Source organism: Hipposideros armiger, unplaced genomic scaffold (assembly GCF_001890085.2).
Source record: "Hipposideros armiger isolate ML-2016 unplaced genomic scaffold, ASM189008v1 scaffold_498, whole genome shotgun sequence".
Classification (NCBI taxonomy): Eukaryota; Metazoa; Chordata; class Mammalia; order Chiroptera; family Hipposideridae; genus Hipposideros; species Hipposideros armiger.
The window spans coordinates 869,169-881,543 of NW_017731848.1; the positions used below are offsets into that span (position 1 = coordinate 869,169).

At 35.1% G+C, this 12,375-nt stretch overlaps 1 protein-coding gene across 9 annotated transcripts in view; it reads left to right on the forward strand.

Moving 5' to 3' along the window:
* Window positions 1–12,375, forward strand: part of RAPGEF2 (Rap guanine nucleotide exchange factor 2) — a 245,736-nt gene that overhangs the window by 103,048 nt on the left and 130,313 nt on the right. Inside the window, exon 1 of one of the 9 annotated variants that reach the window (XM_019667507.1) lies at window positions 5,443–5,565. The exons of 7 other annotated variants lie outside the window; for them this stretch is intronic. The gene's annotated coding sequence lies outside the window, so the exon portion shown is untranslated. Of the gene's footprint in view, window positions 1–5,442; window positions 5,566–6,631; window positions 6,735–12,375 lie in introns of those variants that run through there. One more of the 9 variants, XM_019667508.1, reaches the window with a different exon arrangement.

Below are 12,375 nucleotides of genomic sequence, written 5' to 3' on the forward strand. Positions count from 1 at the left end.
TGTTAGAATTTAAATATAATGTATGTAGATTTTAAAACTATCTATTTAGTATTGGGTTGCCAGAAAAGCCGTGACGTATGTTTTCTATGTTTTTCATTGCAAAAATGCGTCACAGCTTTTCTGACAACCCAATGTTTATTACTGATCAGAAAATGAACTGTACGTTCAAAATATTAAAAACTATTGGTTTCCGTAGATACTTCTTACTTTTGCCACACATTTATGGCTTCACAGGGGTTATATGTTTTTGCAATTAAATATATATATATATATTTTCTGGTATTTAATATTCATGTATTTTAGATCTACATAAACATTAAGTAACTATTTTCTTAGCTATACCTTTGTCTAAAGTTTTGAGTCAGATATTTTTTACTTTATCATTTATTGATGGTTTACTTTGTTTTATAGCTATAAACTGCTTAGTATATTAATGTCATTAATATAACTTTGTTATTTCTTCATTAAACCTTTTTGTATAATTTAGAAAATTAGGACAGTGGTCAAAAGCTGCCAAACAGTTTCTTGTTTTTAAAAAAATATATTTGGTTCATTAAGGTGAATTTACAAAATCGTTATTAAGTATTCATCCTTAATTCAGTTTTACAAGTAGAAATACTTTAAACTGAGAATTTTCCATTTCATTAGTTTAAAACCATATAGCTTCCAGGATAGAGGTCTGTTGCTGCCATGATGCATTATGTAGTCTAAAATAATAATTAGTTAATTTTTATTAAGAATCTTGAGACTATTTCAGTTTACCACTCTGTTACCTGATCTTGAATTTTAACTTATTATATAATTTTGGAAGCACAGAAAGAGGAGTTTCTGTGAATATGGTCTTCCAGGTTTTATAATCTTTACCCCATTTAAGTGAACTTTAAAAAAACCTGTATATGTAGTTAATTTTGTGTTTGGAAACATCATTGTGGCTAAAGAGGAGATTCTTTTTATTGATTGTGAAAACACTATGACATTTACACTATGTCAGTGTATAATATAATTATAGTCCTTCAAATATAGTAGAGAAGAGCTAACTGCCTGATAACTACTCAAGCCCAAGTATGAGTTTTAATTTTTCTAAGAATATGTTTATGGAACAGTAAGTAGGAAAGACATTGATTTAGAGTCCCAGTGCTTGGCAGTCAGTGGTTACAAGATAACATGGGGCTAGTCAATGAAAGGTAATTGACCAAGGCAAAGTTGTCCAAACTGTGCTAGTTATTAGAGTCATCTGGCCTTAGGATGGGCGAAATATTGAGTCCCAGGCTATAGAGATTTTTTTCCTGTTTGCTACAGTCTGGATTAGACCTCACACTCTCATTTTCAAAGCTTAAAAACAGGTGATCATTCAGATTTGAACTGTGAGGCTGAGCTAATGACGGTGAAACCAATGCGTAACCTTTGAAGTTTTAAGATCAGCAGAATGAGGAGATCCTGAAAGATTTGGTAAAGCTGAGACCGTACACAGGAACCCTATCACGGTGGCCTTGGTGTGCCAAGGCTAAGGGCCTGACTAGTATTTTCACAGAAAGAAAAGTTGATGGGTCACATGGGAGGGTAGTTTAGGAAGACTGGTGTATGGAATGTAGTGACTGAAGTTATAGATAAGGGAGGAGGTGGGAGTAAAAGGTGGTTCCAATGCTTTGAACCTGGATGTCTAGCAGAGTGGTGCTTTTGACAGCTATCACCAAAATCTGAAGAGGATCAGGAGGGTGGATATCTGAACTGAAATGAATATATTTGATTTTAGGCATGTTGCGGTACTTGCTTTGACAGATGTGGAGAACTACAGGGGGTGTGAAGAGATAATGTGGACGTTGGGTCACCTGAAGAACATTGCGGGTAGGGTAGGGTAGGTTGGAGGGTTAGGTAAGTAGGGAGAATGCAGACGCAAAAAAGAAATGCTGATAGGGACACATTTTGACAACTAAAATTTTACTTCACTGACCATCCCCCTTACACGACCTATTTTAAGCAAGCCATGAAATATGTTGCCAATTCTTATGTGTAAAATAGATGACAGATTTGATAAGTTCTATTAAATTTTGTAAGTGACGTAGTTATTCGTCTTTTACAAAAGATTCATTTGAAAATGAGGATTTGGGTTGCTGCCAATTTTTGGATTCTGTGATCATGCGTGAAAATCTTATCTGTGTGGATTTATGTTTTCGTTACTTCTGAATAAATACCTAGGAGTAGAATTGCCAGGTTATATGTAAATGTGTGTTTAACTTGATCAGGAATGACCACACTGATTTCCACAGTGGCTGTAACATGTTGCGTTCCCACTGGTAGTTTCTGAGAGTTCTGGTGTTGCTCCACATCTTCTCTCACACTTGGTATTGTCGTCTTTTTAATGATAGTCATTCTAGTGGATATGTGGTGGTAATCTCACTCTGGTTTTATTATACGTTTCTCTGGAAACCAATGTTGTGGGAATTTTTTTATATGTTTATTGGCCATTCATATATCTTCTTTGGTGAAGTGTTAGTTCACTCATTTAAAACAACTTTTTAAAAAATTGAATTATGACCATTCAAAAAATTGGGGTTGATGGTTTATTTTTGAGTTGCAAGTGTTCTTTTATGTATTCTGGACACAATTCCTTTGCTGTATATATTTTGCACAGATTTTCTGCCAGTCTGTGGCTTGCCTTTTTCTTAACTGTATCTTTTAAAAGAAAACTTTGCATCTTAATGAAGTCTATTATGTTAATGTTTTCTTTTATATGAGGTGAGATCAACAAATACGGTGAATGTTTAAATAAAAAATTTATTACAGTAAAAGACACATTGCCATTAATCCTACTCTCAAAATACTCCCCCTTGTTTCAAACACACTTATTCCATCGTTCTTGCCACTTTCTGAAGCAGTTCTGGAAGTCCTCTTTCATGAGTGTCTACCTCATCCTCCATCATGACAACTCTCTATGTCACACATTGCTTCTGGTATAGTAATTTCTGTTAAATAAAAACATTACGGTGTGTTCTCATCCACCTTCTTCACCGGATCTGGCACCGTGTGACTTCTGGCTCTTCCCCAAAGTCAAAATGATTCAGGACATCGAGGCAGCCATGACAGCGCAACTAAAGACACTCACACAAGAGGACTTCCAGAACTGCTTCAGAAAGTGGCAAGAACGATGGGATAAGTGTGTTTGAAACAAGGGGAGTATTTTGAGGGGGATTAATGGCAATGTGTCTTTTACTGTAATAATTTTTTTTAAATTTAAACATTCACCATATCTTTTGATCACACCTCATAGTTTGTACTTTTGGTGTCCTGTTTAAGAAATCTTAATCTGATGTCATAAAGGTTTTTCTCATGTTTTTCTTCTAGAAATTTAATAGTTTTAGCTCATCCATTTAGGTATGAGATCCATTTTGATTTAATTTTTGTGTGTGGTATAAGTTAAGGGTTCAGATTTACATTTTTCCATACAGATATTCAGTTGTTCTAGGGCCATTTATTGAAAATAATATTTTTTAATCCATATAAGTGCCTTGGCACATTTGGTAAAGATCAGTTGACCATATTTGTTCAGGTCTATTTCTAGAATCTCTCCTCTGTTCTAAACTAATCTACATGTTATACCAATACCACATCATCTTCATTTGTGTAGCTTTATAGTAACTTTTGAAATTATGTACTTAAATTCCCACCTTTGTATTTTATCAAAATTGTTTTAGCTTATGTATGTCTTAGCCTTTTCATATAAATTCTAAAATCAGCTTGTCAGTGTCAAATGCTTGTTAGGATTTGATTGAGATTACACTGAATCTATAGATGAGTTTGGGATGGTTTACTATCTTGGTGATACTGAGTCTTTCAAACCATGAACATGGTATATCTCATAAATTTCATTTTAAAGTACAAGTCATGCACATCCTTTATTAAATTTATTCCTAAGTATTTTATTTTTAATGATAGGTAGTAGGTTTTTACCACCTCAGTCTATATATAAGGGAAGATCTGAAACAGAAGTTAAACAGTATTGCCAGTGTTACTTATTGGTAGAATTAGAAGGAAGACTTAATTATAAAACACCCACACAACAAGATAAAACAAGATAAATGTGGCTCGTGAGAAATGTCCACGTTTCATTCAATTGCATTAAATAAATTTAATTTAATTACTTAATATCTTTGTAAGAAATTACATATATGTGTGAATTTATGCGTTTCCTTTCTTGGCAATGTGTTTTTTATAACTTCCAAAGATTATGAATGCAGTATTAGTCAAGTGGCCTGAATTACTGTTCAGGTTCTCTCTTACAAAGACATGCCCATCGTTTCAACTTCTTTATAGCATATGCCAGATTTTTGGGAGGCTGGTTCCATTCATATAAAACTAAAGAATATCAAATGTTTGGTTGCCATTCTTAAGATCTTGTTTGATTCTTAAGATCAGTTCACCTTCTTTCTGGTTTAGGGCCACTCTTAACCATTCATTTGAATTCATCTACCATTTTTCTTATGAACAAGTTACATAGGTATGTTTGGTTATTTCGTAATGTAATTGTTTATTTGAGCTCTTTAATAAATTTTATGAAGATCAGGTCATTTTTAGATATGATATTAGAGCAATACTTCCTTGCCCCTTCAACTCATACATGGGACACAGTGAAATGGCGAACACATAACAAAGGCATTTTCGGTAAGGCATGTGTCTACATGCTGAAGCAGAAAGCTGTTATGGGCCATAACTTTTATACAAACTGATCGGCTGCCATCTGTGTACAAAGCACTGTGATCAGCAGAGACCTGTTTGTGCCACTGTGCAGACTGATAGCAGAGGATCAAACTGCTGAGCTGTTCTCTAGCAGTTTGGTCACGAGGACGTAGACCCTACCAAAGAGTAGTCATCATCACACCACTGTCCTTTGCTGGTTTAGATTGTGGCAAGAGAGAAAAACTGCTTGCTCTCTTCACCCCCCAGTACAGCTGAGGTAAGAGCCACCTTTTTTCTCTCGAAGGGAAAATAAGAGCAAGAACAACCCCTTTTCAACTTTTCACATGTTGTTTTGATTTAAATTTAGGCTAACCTTGCCCATGATAATCCCCCAAGCCAGGTATACAAGTCAGCATTCCTTTGGTGGAGAGCAACGTATGTAGTACAGCTCGGGTAAATTTTAATAACAAAATTGCATTGCTGAGCACATCCAAGCATTTGACCTTGAAGACTCACAGGAGAGCAGACATTGCAGATTTTCCTACTTGCCCTTGACTTACAAGAGAGTAGATAATGAATTAATAGAAATTGATAAAGAGCGTCTGTCAGGCAGCTGCTGAGGTCATGAGGCTGGTATGCGGAAACAGTGCCCATACAACATGCGTAACACAGAACTGCAGCCAGGAGGGGTGGGTGGGTCATCGAAGCAGGAAATTAGCCGTCAGAAGGAATGTTGGCTCTCTGCACGAGCTTAAGCCGCATGGACTCATGGAGAAAACACAGGGAAATGGGGGGTGCTCACTGCTGCAGAGAAAAGAGCTCCTATAACAAGAAGGTGGCAGCGCTATTGCTGTTACTGGTGCTTCAAAGATACTATTGAAGACAGTGCAGGTTAGATTTTTTTTTTTTAAGGAATTAAAACGTTAATAGCATAAATATCAAATATTTAGTACTTCTCCTGTAGTTAAATAGACAACAGGCTACTGAAAAAGGAACAGAGCATAAAACACAGCTATGAGGCCTTCGCTTTTTTTTTTCTTGTGCTCTGTTTTTATAAGCAAAGGCTAAATGTTGAGATTCACTGTAGAGCAGGATAACGATTGTTAAAATATTTCTAAATGAGTCTTGGAAGAAATTTAGAGATTCTTCATTGTATGTTTAGTTTTTCCAAGTAGTTACTTCTGAAATACGAGCCTGTTAAAGGTCATGCTTTATATAAACAGTTTGTAATTTACACACGTATGCAATTTATATGTGGGCTTGATGTGTGTATGTTTTTGTTTTAAATAGCTGTTACTTTTTTTTGTTATCGTTAAACTAATGAGTGAGGACAAATATTTTAAAAGATTAAATGCATTTTTAATGGTAAGTCTTTCCTCTTATATTTCTATTAACATTTATTCCTGTATATTCTACTGATTTTTGAGAATGGAATTGATGGCATCAGCAGTTTGTTGTTACATTTTTTTTCCTTAAAGTTATTTGCTCTTGTGTTATCTAAAGACAATACCATGTGAATATTTTTTTGTAAGTCTTAAATAAATACATTGATTTTGGTTTAGGAGCATCATTCCACTCATTTAATTAGATTTTAAAGGAGGGAAGAAAAATTTAGTAACTGCTTATCGTTTCCTAGAAATGAAGATATAAAGAATTGATATCTTGGAGTATAAGATCTTAAATCGTTTTGTAAAATCAGGATTGCCTACCAGTAGAATCTCAGTTTGACTGTGTATTTCCTCACAGGGTATATAGCCTGACATGAGTAAGTTTACATTCCAGCACTGAGGCTCTGCATTCCACAGGGCAGTTCTGACGTACAGCAAGAATGCAGAGGCCCATACAAAGGGCAAGCTTAGGGACACTGATAGAAGAGGCATCTGTGTTCAGCGACTGCCTTTCGTGGAAATTCACGCTGGTAGAAAGTGCTCTCTTGAATCAGCCTGGGTGGGGAAGATGTGGCCACAAAATCTTAGAACAGGATGGCCTTACCAGAGTAAGAGCCGGCAACGCCCTGTCCGGTATATTGGTACCTATGGGTATTTATGAAACTATTGTAGGTAAGCCTTTATATTCTCAAGCATTTGTGCTTTCTTCTTGGGAGTCTTGAACTTGAAACAAAGTTTATCAGCCTATTCATTTTTTTTTCTATTTTACATGGTGTAAAAGAGTAGTTACTTTTAGTACTTTCTGTCTGCATATTGTTGGTACTATATAAAGTCATTCAATTTTGTATCGGTAAGAATTTTGAACTTTGTTTATTTCAATTTTAGGATCAATTTGTAATTCGTAATTTGTTCTGTACAAAAAGTTTAGCAAAAATTTAATTGAATGGGAATGAAAATCTGGATTGTTAAAAGGTTTTTGGAAAAACCGTCCCTAAATTATTTGTACTAAGGGAATATGAGCATTTAAGAATAATCTGCTTGTTATGCTGCAAGTGGTCTTTTCATAATCATTTCTTCTGAGTTTAATTTTTTTAAATATCTCAGAAAACCAATAGTTTGACATAAAGTGAACTTGCATCACTTAGTTGTCATCTTTGGTTGTGAAATGTAAGATTATAAGGACATTCTGAAACACACTGAGGTTGAATGGTTGAAAGCCAGGCTGTATAGTGTCTTTATACAGAACAATTTAGAGGGATTTAAAATGGGCTATAATAATTAAATTTTCATACCATGTAGACCCAGAGGACTGTCAGTATTCTTAAAACAAATACTTCTCTGTGTTTCCCTGTGTTTTTCTCTGTGACTTTATCGCCACTTAGGAAAGGCTGGTATCTGATATAGAAAGGGCTAACAGGCCAAGTCGCATTAATAACTCTTACCTACATCTTTCTTGTTTTTGAAAGGCAATTATTCATATATATGTATTCATATTTGTCTTGTACAACACACATACATACGAGTATATGAATATACACATAGAAAGATGAAACTACTAGAGGCTGTGATTAATTTTTAAAAAAATATTTTAATTTAAAGTTAAAAAATAAGCTATGTCATTTTTTAAATTAAGGAGTTTAAACTTTAAAAATATCTTTGTATTTGATATTATGAGTGCCATTTCAAAGAAGCAGATGTTCTACTAGTTGAAGCTCTGGCCACAGCTGCCCGAGGAAGCTAGGTTTTTATAGATGTGACAGTCAAATCTTTGACTGTTCCAGGATAACCCTCGTGCGCTTCTGGATGGTCATGTGTAATTTTGCCGAATTTGAATTGCCTTCGGAATTACAAGAGCTGATTTGTCTTTTTCACTCAACCAGCTAGTGAGTGAGCCTAGCTGACCTCTGAGAATCCCCCCATGTCATTGGGTTGGTGCTTTTTAAGGGTAAATGTGATGCCCGACAGCAGCATGCCTGAGGAGGCCCGGGAATTAGTCCTCATAGAGGTCAGGCTTACCAAAGCCTAGAGCGTATGCTACTGAACGTGGACAGGGCTAGAGAAGAGAGCAAGAGAAGGCTAAGGAGAGAGTCGTACAACAGAATTCTGCATTACAGAGTCAGATCTGTCATGTGCGCTTCTCGTTTCACCGACTTTTAGGTAGGTCGGCTTAGCTTCTCCAGTTGCGAAATGCGAGTTGAACTGGAGGGACCGTTCTCATGGGGCGAGTGGGATGGCATGGGTCATACGAATTACAATCACCCGGAGGCCTTTCTGTAAATCCAGATGTTTGAGGACTTTGGATGTAGCACATTGGATATGGCACACTTTTGGATGTGAAACTTAAAGGGGAACAAAATGCCAAGATACCCATTATTATATAATTTTTAAAGTTTTTTCTCAACTCTGAAAATTCTATAAATTAATTTGGTTTATGCAATTGTAGGCGAAACATGGGACATTTTTGTTAAACTCGTGATGTTCACCATTCTGCCTGTTATCACAGCTTCTTGTGTACTCATCTTCCAAAGAATACAAACTACTGAAAAATAGGGGCTGTATTTAGTGAGTTTCTTGTAAGCTCTGTATTGATTACACAGTTTATATTGATTATAATAGGTGTCCACTGATTATTTGGAAGCAAAATTCTCTCTCCCACATACATGTGGAGATGCGATGGTGGAACGTGGCCTCTAATTTATCGCCAGGGATACAATAAAAATGGGATTAATGCTGGGTGAAAGAAAGCTGTAGGTATAATTGACTGTCTTCAGAACTCTAAAATATTTCCGTGACGGTTGTGTCCTTCTTACGTCGTCCTAGCTTTCCTTTTGCCCACGACTCCTACCGCTGCGTTGCTGAATTAGTGTAGAGAAGAGATTGGTTCAGGTTTACCAGTAGTACAGTTCAGCCAGCAAACTCAGCTCTTCCTTTGTCCCTAAGGTATGTTGTTGTTTGGTCTAAGTAGGGTTCCTCCTTTTCTTATTCAGATCCTGAAATTTTGTTAAGGTACTCAAAGCTATTAAAACAAATAAATCCTCTTGATAAGTTTGTTTTATAAGACTTTAAAAATGTATATGTGTATATATGTATGTGTATGTATGTGTATGTATATGTATATATGCATATGTAAATGTGGATACATAGTATTATGTATATATATATAATATATATACAAGTATAAAGCAAAATATGTCATTTTAACTATTTTAAGTGTATGATTCAGTGCATTAATTACAATCACACCATTGTGCTACCATCACCACTACCTGTTTTCAAAATTTATGGTCCATAACTCCAAACAGAAACTACGTAACCATTAAGCATTCCCCCAATCTCTGGTCAGCTCTAATCTACCATCTTACTTTATGAATTTACATATTGTAGATTTTTCATACAACATTTGTCCTTTTGTGACTGGCTTCCTGCACTTAGCATACTGCTTCCAAGGCTTATCCATGTTGTGGTCTTATCCATGAGTCAGAACTTTAGTCCTGTGTATGGCTGAATAATATTCCGTTGTTATGGATGTATCACACTTTGTTCATACATTCATCTATTGATGGATCCTTGTATTGTTTCCATCTTTTCACTATTTTGAATAATGCTGCAATGAAAATTGGTGTACAAATATCTGTTTGAGTTTTCTCTTTTCAGTATTTTGAGCATTTATCTGGCAGTAGAATAGCTGGGCTATAGGGTCATATGGTAATTCTGTTTAACTTTAGAGGAAGTGCCAAACTGTTTTCCACAGTGACTGCACCATTTTATGGTCCCCCCAGCAAAGTACAAGAGTTCCAAGTCTTCTATATTCTCTTCAACATTTGTTATTATTATTTTTTAAATTATAGCCATCCTAGTATCTCATTTACATCTAGTATCAGGTATGAAATGGTGTCTCATTGTGGTTTTCATTTGCTTTTCCCTAATGAGTAAGGATGTTGAAAAACTCATTTTTTTATTGGCTAGTTATATATCGTCTGTGGAGAAAGATCAAAGTCATTTGCCCAATGTTTAACTGGGTTGTTTGTCTTTGTTGTTGAGTTCTAGGAATACTTATATATCCTGGACAATAAAGCCTATTCAGATACATGATTTGCAAATATTTACTCACATTCTGTAGGTTGTCTTTTCAGTTTTTGGGTTTTTTTTCAGTTTCTTGATAATGTTCTTTGATGCACAGAAGTTTTTAATCTTGATGAAGTACAATTTATCAACTTTTCCTTTTGCTTCTTGTGCTTTGAATCCATTTCCAAATCCAAGGTCATGAGGATTTATCTCCCCCCTTTTTTTGGTAATGATTTTATGGTTTTGGCTCTTTTATTTTGGTGAGTGATCCATTTTGAGTTGATTTTTGTATATGGTGAGCAGTAGGAGTCCAACTTCATTCTTTTTCACGCGTAATTACAGTTGTCTCACTTATTTGTTAAAGAAACTTTTCTTTCCCCATTGAATGAACTTGACACTCTTCGCAAAATTCAGTTGGCCATAGATATATGGGTTTATTTGTGGACTTACAATTTTATTTCAGTTATGTCTATTCTTATGCTAGTACCGCACTGTTTTGATTACTGCAGCTTTGTAGTAAGCTTCAAAATCAAGAAGTATGAGCCCTTTGACTTTGTTCTTTTTCAAAATTGTTTGGCTAATTAGGGCCTTTTGCAATTCCATATTAATTTAAAGATCAGGTTTTCTATTCTGCAAAAAACTGTTGGGATTTTAATAGGCATTGTATTGAATCTGTAGATCACTTTGTATAGCCTCTTATAAATCGTAATGACAAAAAAGAATGCATCTGATAGGGCTAATGGCCCATTTCTGACAGTGGCACCAAGTGACATTTGGAGTGGAATATAGTCACATGGCTTTGGAGAGATCCTTACCCAATTTCTGAATTTTCTTAAAACCCTCAAAGATTGTAGTATACTTTTAAGTTACCCAAGCTCTTTAATCTGTATCATTTATAAATTTTCTTAAATCATTATTTTAGAAACTGGAATGGTACCAAATTTCAGCTGCTATTAATAAGACTGAATAAAATGTTCTTTTAATTTGTGCCTCTGGTCTTACAGAAACCCTCAGATTCCCTTAGATTTTTTATTGGAAACTTTTCAGTTTTGTGTTTTTCCTCATAGAAAGTTTTCTAGGGCAGTGCTTTCATAGATTTATGTGGTTTTCCATAAGGGTATATCATAATTTTTTTTTTCCTTCCTGGTGTGTCCATCATTTTGAAGCGTGTCTTTGTTTATTATTTGTTTTTCATTATGTTAGCAGCTTATTGTACTAATTAATGCCTTTAAAGACTTGTAGTTTTTATGTCTTTTAAGTAAAACATGAGAACCCTTTATTTTTAATATATTAAATGTTGTGTGCATTTGATCACTTTTCACATAGAGTATCTCATTTGCACATTGAATCCTCTCATTACTGCTGTCTTGTACTCACACACAACTTTATTAAATGTCTTTACAGTTTTCTTACTGGTTTTGTTTTGCACTTTACTGTCTAAAAGCTTGTGTCCGAGTGGCTCAGTTGGTTAAGAGCTCGCTCAAGAGTTTGAGCTCTGAGCAACAGCGGTTCGAGTTCTGGCCCGAGCTGAGCAGCTGCTGAGCTGCCAACAAGTGGCAGAATGGCTCAGCTTAAAATAAAATAAAATAAAATAAAATCCTGTGTCATTTGCAAACCTGAAGATTTCTCTCCGTTTCTTTCTACTAAATCATCTAAAATATTTAAAATAATTGATCTTAAGATCATCTTTTGGGAGATGGGGTATGTGACCTACTATGTCTCCATCAGGTTGCCTTTTTTTTTTTATCTCTATATTTATTTTCCAGAACTGAATATTTAAGAGTTTATTTGAATAGAACATTGTCGAAAATTTATTAACTATGATATTTACTTACATGTTTATTGTTTCAAAGAAAAGGATAGTAGAAGCAAAAGTTTTTAGTGAACTTAATGAATTTTCTAGCTGACATTTTTGTTTAGTCTCCCTATCCTTCCTACCTTACAGTTTCTGGTTTGTAAGCTTAAGAGTAAGTGATCTCTGCAAGAGACCAAGAAGCCTTGTCATTGATCAGGTCTAATGTGTGCATTCATAACCTCTACTTTGGCTCTTTTGAGGCCACTCTTTCCTCTGGGTTCTTGGCTGTGTTGGAAAAATAGATATATTTTTTTAAACTTTATTGGGAAACAATGTGTTTTTTTCAGGGAACAATGTGTTTTTTTCCAGGACCCATCAGCTCCAAGTCCAGTTGTTGTCCTTCAATCTTAGTTGTGGAGGTTGCAGCTCAGCTTCAAGTCCAGTCACTGTTTT